Source organism: Gracilinanus agilis, chromosome 3 (genome assembly GCF_016433145.1).
Source record: "Gracilinanus agilis isolate LMUSP501 chromosome 3, AgileGrace, whole genome shotgun sequence".
Lineage (NCBI taxonomy): Eukaryota > Metazoa > Chordata > Mammalia > Didelphimorphia > Didelphidae > Gracilinanus > Gracilinanus agilis.
Window position 1 is genome coordinate 407,529,766 of NC_058132.1, and position 14,390 is coordinate 407,544,155.

The 14,390-nt window shown below is 40.2% G+C and overlaps 1 pseudogene; it reads right to left on the minus strand.

The window, feature by feature from the left end:
- Positions 1 to 3,895: 3,895 nt before the first annotated feature.
- On the minus strand, positions 3,896 to 8,123 carry LOC123239585 (annotated as a pseudogene).
- Between the last annotated feature and the right edge of the window lie 6,267 nt (positions 8,124 to 14,390).

Below are 14,390 nucleotides of genomic sequence, written 5' to 3' on the forward strand. Positions count from 1 at the left end.
GGAGGTCCTGGGTTCAAATATGACCTCAGATATGTCCTAGCTATGTGACCCTGGGCAAGTCACTTAACTCCAATTGCCTAGCCCTTACTACTCTTCTCTCTTGGAATGAATGCAATATTGAGAAAGAAAGAGAGAAAGAAAGAAAGAAAGAAAGAAAGAAAGAAAGAAAGAAAGAAAGAAAGAAAGAAAGAAAGGAAAAGAAAGAGAAAAGATTGATTTACCTCTTATATGTAGGGGTACAGTGTCCCACACTACCAGGAGAGGGCAAAAGAGGAAGGAAAGCAAAGGATTATACATTCATATAGTGCTTACTATGTCCTGTAGGGCAGCTAAATGGCCCAGTGGATAGAGTTCCAGATGTGGAGTCAAGAAGACTCATCACCCTGAGTTCAAATCCGACCTCAGACACTTCCTAGCTGTGCGACCTTGAACAAGTCACTTGACCCTGTTTGCCTGTTTCCTCATCTATAGAAATGAACTGGAGAAGGAAATGACAGATCACTCCAGTATCTCTACCAAGAAAACCCTAAGTGCGGTCATGAAGAATAAGGCAGGATTGATAAAGACTGAACAACAAGAAGGCATTGTGCTAAGTCGTTTTACCAATTACTATTTCATTTGATCTTCCCAAGAACTCTGACAAAGAAGATGTCTTTATTATTTATATTCATTTTAAATTTAAAGAAATGGAGGCAAACAAAGGTGTAGTGACTTGCCCAGAGTCACATAATTAGGAAGGATCTGAGGTTGGCTTTGAACTCAGGTTTTCCTGACTCCAGATCCAGTCTCCTAAGAACTATGTGATTAGAGAACACGCACAGAGAAGCATACGCAGAGGGAGCATAGTGTGGCCAGAATACATGAGTAGTTTCAATTTGCGGAGGTACCGATGTTCTCTGGTGATGTCATCCTATTGCTCTCTCATTGGACGTTTTTACTGCTGCTCTCTTCTGGGCTTCCTCCCTCCCTCCTCGGAAATCTCAGCAGAGATGCTGCAGCTGCTCTCTGCCGCCATCTGCTGCCACAGCCTGTAGTGGTGAAGCATCCTCTTGGCGGGAGCCATCTCCGTCCCCAACTTCTGCTACAACTCTTTCAAGCTCCCGGCTTTTCTTCTTTTTCACTGCAGTTTCTAACCCCAAGGGCAAGGGCTTCAAGGGTCGGCCACCTCTTTAAAGATGACAGGCGGTATTTAGCCAGCCTCACCCTCCCGAGAAGAGCCCCTGGGCATTTTAAAAGTCTTTCTTTTGAAAATCTTTTTTTGTTCGGCCAATGGAGTTTGAGGGGGCGGGAAGGTGTCTCCGTCTAAACTTTTATCTGAATTAGAGTATAAAACTCCGTTTAAGTCCCATCACACCCTTCGCTCAGTTTCCCTTCAAATTATCCCAGGGATTCTGCTTGGCACAATTACAAAGGAGCTCCGCGGAGCAGGGGAGAGGAGAGACTTTTCCCCTCCCACAATGCCCCTGCAACTCAAGCTGGGGGCAAGAGGAGTGGGTGGAACTGTTAAGACTGGCAACCTTCGCCCTGTTTCTCCAGCAAACAAAATCACTAGGACTTGTTCAACTCGACCTCAGAAGGAGTCAACCTCTAAGACCAAACTGGGGAAGGGAAAGGAGCACCAACTACGTCAGGCGCCGAGCTATTCGCTTTACATGAAGGTTTCTAACTTCCCGGCTTCTACTCCGCCATCTTGGCTGCGGAACCGGAAGTCTCCTAAGGGCTTTACCAAAGTGATTTCATTTCATCCTCAATAACCTTGTGAGTTAGGTGCAATTATTATCTCCATTTTATAGTCGAGGAAACAGAGAAGACAGAGGTTAAGTGACTTGTTCACAGTTACCAACAGATTAAGTCTAATCTCTCCTCCAAGTGATAACCTTTCAAATACTTGAAAATAGTTTTTATCTTTGTTGTTCAGTTGTTTTCAGTTGTGTCAGACTCTTCATTTAGAGCTCTCTTGGCAAAGAGACTGGATTGGTTTGCCATTTCCCTCTACAAAGCATTTTTACAGATGAGGAAACTGAGGCCAACAGGGTCACACAATTAGTGTTTGAGGTCAGATTTGAACTCAAAAGATGTATCTTCCTGACTAAAGGCCCAGCACTTTATCCTGACACTCAGATCTCTCTTTTCCAGGCTAAACATGCCCAGTTCTTTCAACAAATTTTCAGATGATACAGACTTAAGGCCTTTCATTATCCTCACTGGCCTCCTCTGGACTCACTTTAGCTTATCAATATCCTTATGCCAAACCATAGCTCTTTATCCAGAATTAGATCCAAAATTCATCCAAAGTATTTGATTCACCCAAAATTAGAATTTATCTAAAAGTCTAAGCTGCAGCATTCCCATTTTCTTCTAATTTTGTGATCTTGGGCAACCCCCTCCCCCTATAAAAAAGTAAAAAAAGATGATGTGGTTGTTTCCTGAAAATGTCATGCTAGATCTTTAGAATCACTGCTTCCTCTGTAGATGTTTCCCAATCATCTTTCCTCTACCTGCAAACCCTTACCTTCTGTGCTAGTACCAGTTTTAAGACATAAGGGCAGCAAGGGCTAGGCAAATGGGAGTTAGGTGACTTGCCCAGGTTCACACAGCTATGAAGTATCTGAGGTCAAATTTGAACCCAGGACCTCTCTACTCCAGACTACCTAGCTGCCCTTCCCAATCATCTCTCTCTCTCTTTCTCTTTTTTTTAACCCTTACCTTTTGTCTTAGAGCCAATACCCAGTATTGGTTCTAAGACAGAAGAGTGGTAAGGGCTAAGCCAATGGGGGGGTGGGTTGTCAGTGACTTGCCCAGGGTCACACAACTGGGAAGTGTCTGAGGCCAGATTTGAACCCAGGACCTCCCACCTCTGGGCCTGGCTCTCAATCCACTAAGCCACCCAGCTGCCCCCACCAATCATCTCTTAAATGATCCATTCAAGAGAAGTTCATTGTCTCCTAATTGGCAGACTCTTTTTCTTTTTAAGAAACTGGACCATTTGCCCTTCTCCAATGTTGTGATACTTCTGATCTTTCCAATCCTCTGACAGTGGCTCAACAAACACACTTTTCTGGACTTACAGATATGATTGATCTAGGTCAGATGAGTTTAATTCATCAAAGTCAAAAATCTCCTAGTATCTATTTACTATCCTTCAATTAACTGGATCTCTCCTTACTTCTCTTGGGTTGGGTATCAACTCCATTAGAGGTGAGTCTCTGGGGCCAAACTGGGGAAGGGCCATTTTTCTTCTGTCATTTCTGATCTTTCTCCTTTTGCAGAGAAAACAGAAAGAAAATAAGAATCAAGCAAGTCAGCCTCTTCTCTGGAGTCAGCCCTCAGCCATCCCAATCAAACTGTGTGACCAAAGTCAAGTCATCAAACCTCTCAGTGCCCTGGCAACTCTCTACCATTGCAAGTTACAGGAAAGATATTGATCTGCATTGACGGAAGGATTTCCTGTGCCAGGAGCTCCCTAAACCAATGAAATCATTGTTCTGGATAAACTAAAGGATTCACTGTGTATCACCCAAAGTTGCTTCCTAGAGACATATGTGTGTACACACTTGTATGTATGTGTCGATAATACAAGAAGGTATGCATAGACATGTACCTGTAAACATGAACATATATGTATATATGCATACATGTGTGTATACACGTATGTGTCTAAATAGCCTACATTGTAACTAGAAGCAACTAAACCATTTGTAATATCAGATATATTACAATTCATCCTGTCCCTTAGGATGCTTCAGAACTTTTTTTTCATTAGTACCAAAGTCACTTCATTGAAATGTAAATGGTGATTGTTTGGGGCACAGATTGTAAAAAGGTCAGATAACTAAAATATGCATGCATGAAAGACCATAGGAGTCGTGCCCACAGCTCCCAGGTAGGAGGAGACTTAGCTCTTGTTGTCACTGCCTTCAAGAGTGTGCTTGTCAAAAAGATATTACACCGTGCCATGATCAGGGGCCCCGTTTTGTGCAGATTGGTTACATGATCACTCAGTTGTTTGATGGATTTTACGTGTTGGTCCAAGCACTAGGTTTTGATGAAATTGCAGAAATGGGAGTCGTTTTTATCAGTTGTCAGCCTGTACAATTCCAGTAAAGACTGATTGACATTTTTACCCCCAATACAGATTTCATTCAGCCTCTCTCCCAGTCATTGCTGTCTGGTTTCTTATGTCCTGAAGGAAGATCCCATCATCTCATTAGTTCTGAAGTTCCATCAGCTTCTCAACATGTTCTCTCTCCTCATGGGATTGGTGTAGGAAATACTTGGGAAAGTTCTTCAATGCCGCCTCATCTTGGTTGAAGTAGTAAGACATGGATAGGTAGATTTAGAAGACAGAACTCCAGGCTGATCTACCGGCTGATGGCAGCCTGAGCCCTGTTGGTAGTTCTTTCATCCATGTGAGGAGGAACAAGACCATCGTGGCAGTGGCAGCAGAGATGGTTGAGTCCAGCTACAAGGGGGGAGAGGAGGAGGAGGAGGCATTAAGAGGGTTTCTCATCTCCATGACTGACTCAAACCTCACCAATTGTATCTCCTCCATTTAGGGGTCTTAGTACCCCCAGTTTCATTTAACCCCTTAATAGGTAGATTAGCTTTGGTAGAGGAATATTCCCTTCAAAATTATAGCTAGAACAAACACCATTTCAGTTTCTAGGGAAGAAAGGAAGACAAGGTTCATAAACTTAGTTCACGTCCTATATATCACCAGTCACACTGAGTTCCAAGCCCGATGCTAGCCTGGGCTTATGTCTTTAAGACTCTGACTTCTCAGGGTTTCCCTGCTACAATATCTGGCCTGGAATCCTGAGTCCAAGGTCTCCATGGCCCAGGTTCTGAATTACACTTCCACATCCCAAACTGATAAAGAGCACAAGAAATGAGAACAAGCCCAAAGTCCATTTCTCAGGGCCATAAAAAACCTGAAGGGGAAGAAAAAGGTAAACTTTCTCCTAACCAATTTGGTGCATGGTCCCCATGATACAAGTGAACAAGACTTTTAATATCTCTAGAAAGAGAACAAAACTGTTCTAAGGTGGTAGCTTTTAAAGATACAGGTAGTTTCTGCTACACAGCCAATAGAAAGAGGCCATATCAACCCACATGGTAGGGAAGCATTGAATATCTGTCTTTTCCCAAAAGCGGGTCCCAGGCATCTCCCAAATGGGTACTTCTATTTTAGGTGATCTGGGCATGCATCCAAGCCCCATTACATATACACTCATAGAGAAGAGAGTCTATGGCTCACAGATCTTTGCATCTCCCATAGCACCTAGTACTGTGCCTTGCCCATAACAATTGTTCAGTAAGGACCTGTAATTTGCCTTGCTCTGATTTAGCTAGGGAAATCAGTAAAAATCAAAGAACCATCTGGATTTGACCAGGCTCATCAGTTCCAAGTACAGATTGGTTTCTCTGTTGTGTGCATGTAGAATCATCAAACCCCAGTGGTAAAGAACAAGTGTCTAGTCAACTTCTGCTTCTAATAAGCATTCTCTGTGGGAATTGGGAATGTGACAGTAAAAACTGTACTTGCCTTAAACACCATATTTGAAGTTGTGCTACTATTTGATGCAACCATAGCTAATATGCCTTCCTCTTTCTTTGCCTTTTCTGGCACACTCCCAAATAATTTGATTACATAATAACCAGTGGTTAGTTGGCAGTCACCTCCCACCACCACCCTGAACCCCACTCCACAGAGAAAACCATATAAATTTTCCATACAAAGGAATAAAAAAACAAAACAAAACAAAAACAACCATTTTCCTATGGAGGGAACATATGATACTGCACAGAGGGAGCCTTTTCTGAAATAAAGACCAAATATAGAGTTCCAAAGCTAACATAAATCAGGAAATGGCTCCTTGGATTAATTAGTTGTACAATGAGAAGATCTGAGAAACAGAGAGACACTGTGAAAAAGAAAATAAAACCATTCTGTGGAGAATAAGGGAGAGTAGGAATGAAGAAGAAGCTACTCAGTGGTTTCTGGAGACAGTTTTATTTATTCATTATGGATATTATTTGTTTGTCTTGGTGATGAATGATCAGAAATGAAGTAGATAAGGGGAGAGACTTAAACTTCCATCATCAGCTGTTTCTTCTCATTGTCATTATCCCAGGAGACTACCAAGAAAAAATTATGCATGTGGGGCTTGTGTGTGTGTGTGTGTGTGTGTGTATGTATGTGTGTGTAAAAAGTTTGGACCTGGTTCTCACACATTGATCAGATTTTGCACCAAAAGTCAATGATGTCTGTCACTGCATACAAATGGTTGTGTCTCTTGGCATAGTATCTTATTTATAGTAGATGCTTAATAAATATTTGAAGAATGATGAATGAATGAATGAACTTTAGAAGTCAGCATGGCCAAAGGGAAGATCTCAAATAACTGAAGATTATAAACAATTGTCTACGGCTACCACTGCTCCTTTCCAAAAGCTATCCATGAGGATATGTTATGCCAAATTGATTATCAAGCATAAAACCTTTGGGCAGGCCATATTTCAGTGGAACCTATTCTGAAACTCGAAGTAAGCTTATATGTCATAGGAGATGAGGAGTAATGATGACAAGTTGGAACACATGGGAGACTTTGGTGGATTGGGCCCCCCCAAACCTGTATTTGAATTGTAAATTTTTCACTGGAGTAAAGGGTCATGGATGGAAATTACTGTGTGTGATGAAGCCATCTGTAACAAGTTTCTTATAGGAATCTCTTTATATATTTAATTCTGGCTCCTTCTCCTGTCATCACCTAAGGAAAGGTATTTTTTTCTGAAATAGTAATAATTTGCATTACATAGCACTTTGGAATTCTGTGGTTGAAGATCAGCAAACATCAGAGTTCATGAAGAACATGAACAGCTTGGAACAAGTTACAAATGAAAAACTGCACAAAGATACCAATCAAGTTTTCCCCATTTCCACAATAACTTCTAGATCTAAGTAACCCATTATACCTGGGATCATAGACAAGATCCTCCATGTCTCCTTTGATCACTAACCTCAAGCAGAATGAGAATACTTTCAAAGCCATAACCTTCAAGCAATTACTCTGCTCAAAAATTCCAAAGTGAAGATTCTTCTAAATCACCATTGTAGAATCCCTTAAAGGAAGGAGAATCTCTAACACACATCAGTGATGAGATGGGACTTTTTCTTTACAACAAAGAAGCCATCTTGAGGGAAATGCCACACCATCACACCATCCCAATTTGAGTACATATTTGGAGAACTGTAACAAAACTTCCCATTCCCAAAAAGATGTAAAGAATATTCTCTAATAAATCTCTTTTGCACACATAAGTCTTAAACATGAGAATTTTTTTTCCTTTCCCCTTTTCTAGAACAAACTAGAAAGTTTGGGGGCCCCCTGATCCTGATAGATGAGCTTTTTTTTTTTTTACCATATCATTTTAGGCTCCACACTTCTTTTAATTTCCTCACAATACTGTCCTTTTTAGGATTCATCGCATCCCCCTCCCATCAGAATCTTGGACTTACGATTCCCTGGATTTTCTGCTCTCAAAGTGAGTTTTTTCTGATTTTCTGGAGTCTAGGCCTCCACATTACTTTCCAGCTGTCTCCTCTTCTTGGTCCCGAATGAATATTTCTATTCCTCCTTTTCAGTATCCTTCTGTATGTTGTCTTCTCCATTAGAAAGTTAATTTCTTGAGGGCAAAGATTGTCTTGCTTGCTTGTATTTATATTACCAGCATTCATCACAATGCCTGGCATTCAGTAAATTCTTTATATATGTTTTTATCACTCAATATTCATAAGCTCAAAATAGCAGAATTCCATCTTTTGAATACAAACATTTTACCAGTATTTCTGTTTAGCATTGAGGCACAGGAAACCATTCGCTCAAATAAACTAAAAGTAAGCATCACACAGAGGACAATGGAGAAGTGCCTTAGGGGTGTGAACAGGTTATGACATAAAACCAATGAGGAAAGTGAAAAAAGGAATAGAATTCAAGCAATCGTATGACAGAAAGGGAAGGTAAATTAGATATTTGGCAAGACTGAGGAAAGTCAGTCAAGTGGATAGTCAAGAGTACTTTACTGTTACTCTGAAAATGTTGGGAGGGGGAAGGGGAAGGCATTCAAACATTTTTGGTAGATTGTGCTGAATTTTTGGAAAAAACATGAATGAGAGTCACACAGGACAGCCAAGCATGGATGATGAGTTGTGAAGTGAATCATTGGAGGGTACTCCCAAATTGATGAGATTAGAGATCCATTTGTGTATTTGAGTATGAATGTTGGTTACCATAATCATTCATTTGGAGAGACACATGCCATCAAAAATAATTTATTACATATTTGTATGTTTAATATATATGTGCATATATTTAAATATATAAACATCTAACCAAATCTAATTATATTTTCTTAATCTTTATCTTTGATCTTTTTGCAGCCTTGGATGGTATGGATCACCCTCTTCTCTTTGAATATTTCTTCTCTTCAGTCTTTTGAGAGACATAGTACTCTCCTGGTCTTCCTCCTGCCTATCTGACGGCACTTTCTCAGTCTTCTTTGTTGTACTGTCATCAAGATAATGTCTGATGACTGTGGGTATTCCCAAAGCTCTGTCCTGGACCCTCTTCTTTTCTCCCTCTATAGTATTTCACTTCATGATCATATCAGCTTTCATAGATTTCATTATCAACTCTATGCAGACGATTCTCAGATTAAGGAACTTAGCCACAAAGGGGAGGAAAGATATATAGGATGATAGGTAGTAGGAAAGGAAGAATTAAGTGAGGATTTTTTTGAGGATTGGGGAGACATGACATGTCTGTAGATAATAAGGAAGCAACCAGTAGACAGGGAGAAATTGAACAGGAGTGAGATAGTAGAATTGATAGAGGGGGCAACTGCTGGGGAAGATAGGATGTAATGGAGTCACATGAATGAAGAGGGTTTTGACTTGATAAGGAAAAGGGCCCCTTCCTAATGTGAGAAAGTGATAAAGGATGAGCTAATAGCAGAAGGCATCTAAATGATGTGAGGTTGTGAAAAGGAAGTGAAGAGAGCAAATAGCCTTGGTTTTTCAGTGAAGTATGAGGAAAGTTCTTAGCTGAAAGAATGGAGGAAGATAAAGCTATGGGAGATTTGAGTAGAGATGAAGATGCTACATAGGATGATATGATAAATAATTTAGGAGTATATAAAAGGATTATCTTCCATTTGAGATTCTGTAACAAAATCCTATAATGGACCCAATCAGTGAACCCAGTTTTAATGATTTTCTCCAGATTCATTCAATAGCAGTTTGATTAGGAGTAAAGGCAAAAGATAAGGGAGAGTAATCCAAGGCTGAGGTTTGACCAAATAAAACTGGGCAACAGGATGAGAGGATAAGAGACTAGAGAAAAGAGAACAGTAAACAGTTGATCTGATTCACCAAGGTATCAAGGAAGGAAGGAGAGTGAAGCCAGTACAAGGTTGATGGCCTAGGAAATAATTGAGGGGAAGAGAAATTGGAAGTCATATTAAAAATGAAGAATAGGGTATGAGATTGCAAAGAAGAGGGAGAAGAGAAATGCTAGTTTACGATCAGATTAACAAATTTCAGAGTTCATAAATTTAAAGATAGAATAGTTGTTGAGGGCCATCTCCACATGTAGCTGACATAGGGGTGGAGAAACACGTCATCAGAAATGAGGTCATTGAAGAAATGGGAGGTTAAAGGGTTTGAGGAAGTTTCAATGTGTACGTGAAGTCCCCTAGTATGAAGGCAGGAGTTATGGAGGAGAAAAATATAAGTTGAGTCAGGCACTGAAATTGTTGAGGAAAGAGATCATCCTGGACGTTGGTAGACAATAGCCAACCAAATCTTAATTGGTAATGAATATGAGTTGAAACTCAAAGGAAGAGAGGTTATTGAGTGCTGCTATTGGGGGAGATCCTGGAAATGGCAATGGGAAGTCAAGAGTATTCTAGTTCCCATCCAATGACCAGTGAGTCACTGGGTATGAGTGAAAGTATTAGTAGAACTGAAAAGGGAAACCAGGGAAATTGTGTCATCAAAAGGGAGCCAAGCCTCCATGAAGATGCAAGACATCAGAAAGGAAAAAGTTTACAATGAAAGCAAGTTTGTTTGTTTTTTTTTTTAAACTATGAAGTAGTTATGTATTCCAGAAAGGACAGTGGTTAGCTTTAAAGGAGGATGTTGTGGGGGGGTGGGGCAGTTTGAGGGGGATGAAAATAAATAGAAAATGGATAGTGGTGTGCTGAATCCAGCTCATACTGGTTCTCAAGAATCAACGGTTAAATTTTCAGTGTGATCAGTAAATGCCACAAACCAGGTCTTGATCTATTATTTAGGGGATTCCCTAGACTTAGAAAAGTAACAGAGAAAATGTTAATAATGCAGATTAAAATTAAAAGTGCAATGGGTATACATTTGGGAGGAAGATCTGGTTGTTAAACATTTACCAGCATTCCACTGAGAATGGAATGCACTTTTCCTCACATCTATTTGTAAACACCTCCTCTATTGTAAGCCACTATTATTATCTCCAGTGGCCTCTGCTACCAACTCCAACTGCTGGAAGGAAGCAGAGATATTAAACAGCATAGTTCTTTGGAAATACTATAGCCAGTGCTAACCTTCTAATTGGAAGGCCATTCTTTTTTTTTCTTATCTTCCTCTGGTTAAAGGTCTTGACTTTATTTGCCATTCTTGAATAAACATCGGAAGAGAGTATGGAGAGGAAGGGCAGGTAATCATTGCAGCATATTATTCACAGCTCAGAGTTGCAAGGAAAGGGAAAATGATTCTGAAAAGGCAGTCTTATTGAATTATGTCTGTTCAGTATTCAGCACCATAGCCCCTCATCATCCTCAACCTCCAGACACAATGCTTAATCATCACAATCTCTCTGAATGAAAGAGCTAGGGGAAACAAGCCAGGGTGCCAGCATCTCGCTACATGTTCCCAAGATGGAGAATGTTCCCACACACTCCACCTGTTTCCTCCTCCTTCTCCTTCTGGCATCTCATCCTCAAAACTCTTAAACAATCCAATGCAATTCATGATCTCAGTGGCCATTTGGATCCTGGGAAAGCTTCTGAATCTGTATGGTGCCTCTGATGGAGGGCTATATTCTGATGCAAGGATATATATAGATATAGATATATGTAAATATGTATTCATATATATGTATTGTGTGTACTATAAAGCTTACACACAAAAAAGGAAAATTTTTAAATGAGATAAAGATGAAATAGCAATTGATTTTAGACCCAGTGGATTCACTGGAAGTTATCAAGTGGGAAAAGTGAGTGTCAGAGATTTAAGAAGACAAGTTCAAATCCTTCCTCAGATACTAACTGAACCTGAACAAGTCATTTAACTTTTTCTGAGCTTCTTTCCTCATCAGTAAAATGGTGTTGATAGTGCCTACTTCACGGGGTTGTTGTGAGGATCAAAAGTATAGAAAGCACTTTGCAAACTTGAAATTCCTTTATAAGTTCTAGATATTATTCGGTTTTTTTTCATTTTTAAATTTAGAATATTTTTCCATGGTTACATGTTCATGTTTATTCCCCTCCGTGCCCCCTGCCCTTCCCTCCCTGATCCCAGAACTGACAAGCAGTTCCACTGGGTTATATGTGTATCATTGTTCAAAATCTATTTACATGTTATTCATATTCACAGTAGAGTGATCTTTTAACATCAAAACCCCAATCATATCCCCATTGAACTCTGTGATCAATTGTATGTTTTTCTTCTGTGTTTCTACTCCCATGATTCTTCCTTTGGATGTGGCTAGTTTTCTTTCTCATAAATTCCTCTGGATTGTCCTGGATCTTTGTATTGCTGCTAGTAGAGAAATCCATTATGTTCAATTTTACCACATTGGTTCAGTCTCTGTATACAATGTTCTTCTGGTTCTGCTCCTTTCACTCTGCATCAATTCCTGGAGGTCTTTCCAGTTCACATGGAATTCCTCCAGTTCATCATTCCTTTCAGGACCATAATATTCCATCACCATCAGATACCACAATTTATTCACTCTAGCTATTATTCTTGAGGAAACTTTTGTCAGAATCAAGATAAGGGATGATGAGATCCTCAAACTGAGGTAGTAACTGTGTGAAAACAGAGAAGGGAAAAGATGTGGACACAGAAATGGTAAGATTTGTAGAATAAGCACAAAAGGTAAAAGGGATTGTAAACTTGGGTGACTAGAAGTATGATGATATGCTGGATAGTAATAGGCAAAATTGGAAGAAAAATGGGTTTAGGAGGAAAGATGATATGAGATCTGAGGTCAATAGCAACCAGTCTATTGCCTGCTAATCCCGTACGACTCCTACAGGACCCCTCTCATTGATTCATCCCTGCCCTGGAGTGAAGACTCTGCCCTCTGAGGGGCATCTGCCACAGTTACAAGATGATCTAGGGGCAAGGAATAGAGAGAGAGAAGGAGATTTTCCAAATGACCTCTGTAGCTATGGACACACACATACTTGTATTCTCCTGTGTCTCTGTCTCTGTCTCTGTCTCTGTCTCTCTCTCATCAAAGCCTTGCTTAGAAAGAGGTTGGTGGCAATGCACAATGGAGGAAAGGACAAAGTATGGTGGTAGTTTGGGGGAATAAAGATTCATATAGTTTTCTGTTAGAGACAAGTCCCATAATTGGTTATAGCAGAAAGGGTGGAATGTGTACCATCTTGTCATCCTCTGATGACAAACCTCTTGGGGTCATGTCATGGCCCTGGCCCAAATTTTTCTTATTAGTTGCAAGGAAAGGGGTTCTTGAGACTTGAATGGGGGGAGGCCTTGGGTTTGAACCACTGATGGGTCTCCCCAGTTGCCAGGGGTAAAAAAGTCAAGCCTATGAGGAGTTGAACCCCTTAAGTTTGATAGATGCTTCACTTCCAGATCCTTCTGACCCAATAAACCTTCTCATCAGACATATTTAGGTAGGGAGATAAGAGAGGTAGGCAAAGGCAATATCTACTCAAAACAAGGCTGTATCCTTGCTGAATACCCTTTCCATATTATTGCTAAATTAACTTCCTTTTTGTTAAGCAGTGAATGGTCTACAAGAGTCTCTTTCATTTCAGTCCCAAATCTGATTCACTAGACTAGCCTGAGTCAAGCCTGGACCCAGAACAAGAGGATTACAATAGGTTCTCATTTGATTGGGGGTGGGGGGAAGAGAAGGAAGGAAGCATTAGGCCGAAAACATAAAGAGGTGTGGATGACTAAACCTAGTCCATACTTTGGCAAAAGGAGAAAGACCAATTTATTCCTCCCTCAAAGGGTTGGCTATTTCAGTTGTTTCCTATGGTCTAGCATCTGCTAACAAGTAGGACTGAGACAGGACCTGTCAAGAGGCCTGAGAAAGCAGAAGAATCCTGACTCTGAGTGAAGCTATTCTCTGCTTAGAAAAAGGAATAAATATCTTATGGTGACCTAGTTTCAATGCTACGAGATTTTAGGGAAGCAATGGGGTTGAACCTTAATATCTAAAGAAGCTTAATTTCTTTAAGAAAAAATATCTCTGCAGATAAATGCAGTTCAGTTTTAAGCTATATATGGATTATCAGCTTTCAAGGGATTCCAGTACCATAAAACACAAAACTAAAACTCCACAAGGGGATAGAACAGTGCTTGGTCCAAAGAAGAGGTATATTCAGTGTCTGCTGAATTAAACTAAGCTCAATCTTTGCCAATTTAGAAGGTACTTCAGAACTGATCCTACCTCAAAGTTATAGAATCACAGAAAGTCAAGGCTGGCAGAGATGTCAAAGGTCATCCTTATTTCAGATATAAGGAAAACTAAGATCAGACAGGTACATGATTCGCCTATATGTTTCAACTAGTTATAAATATTATTGAGAAGAGCATTTATGGTACACTACAAAATTAATAAAATTGAACTTTCCATTTTGTGGAAAATGGGGAAAAGGGAAATTTATTGTAGCATTTATAAGGTAAAATGCTCAATACTATTTGCTTTCTTGTATTTTCTCATTATTACTTTCTCTTTTCTTTCTTCAAGGATTCTATTTACTGGGAGAACAAGGATGGAGGACCCTTTTGTATTAAGAGCAATGCAGGGGCAGCTAGAAGACTTGGTGGCTAGAGATCAGACCTGGAGATAGGAGATTCTGGGTTCAAATCTGACCTCAGATATTTTCTAGCTGTGTGACCCTGGGCAAGTCACTTGAGCCCCATTGCCTAGCCCTTACTGTTCTTCTGCCTTGGAATTGATACATGGTATCAATTCTAAGACAGAAGGTAAAAAGAGGAAGGAAGGAAGGAAGGAAGGAAGGAAGGAAGGAAGGAAGGAAGGAAGGAAGGAAGGAAGGAAGGAAGGAAGGAAGGAAGGAAGGAAGGAAGGAAG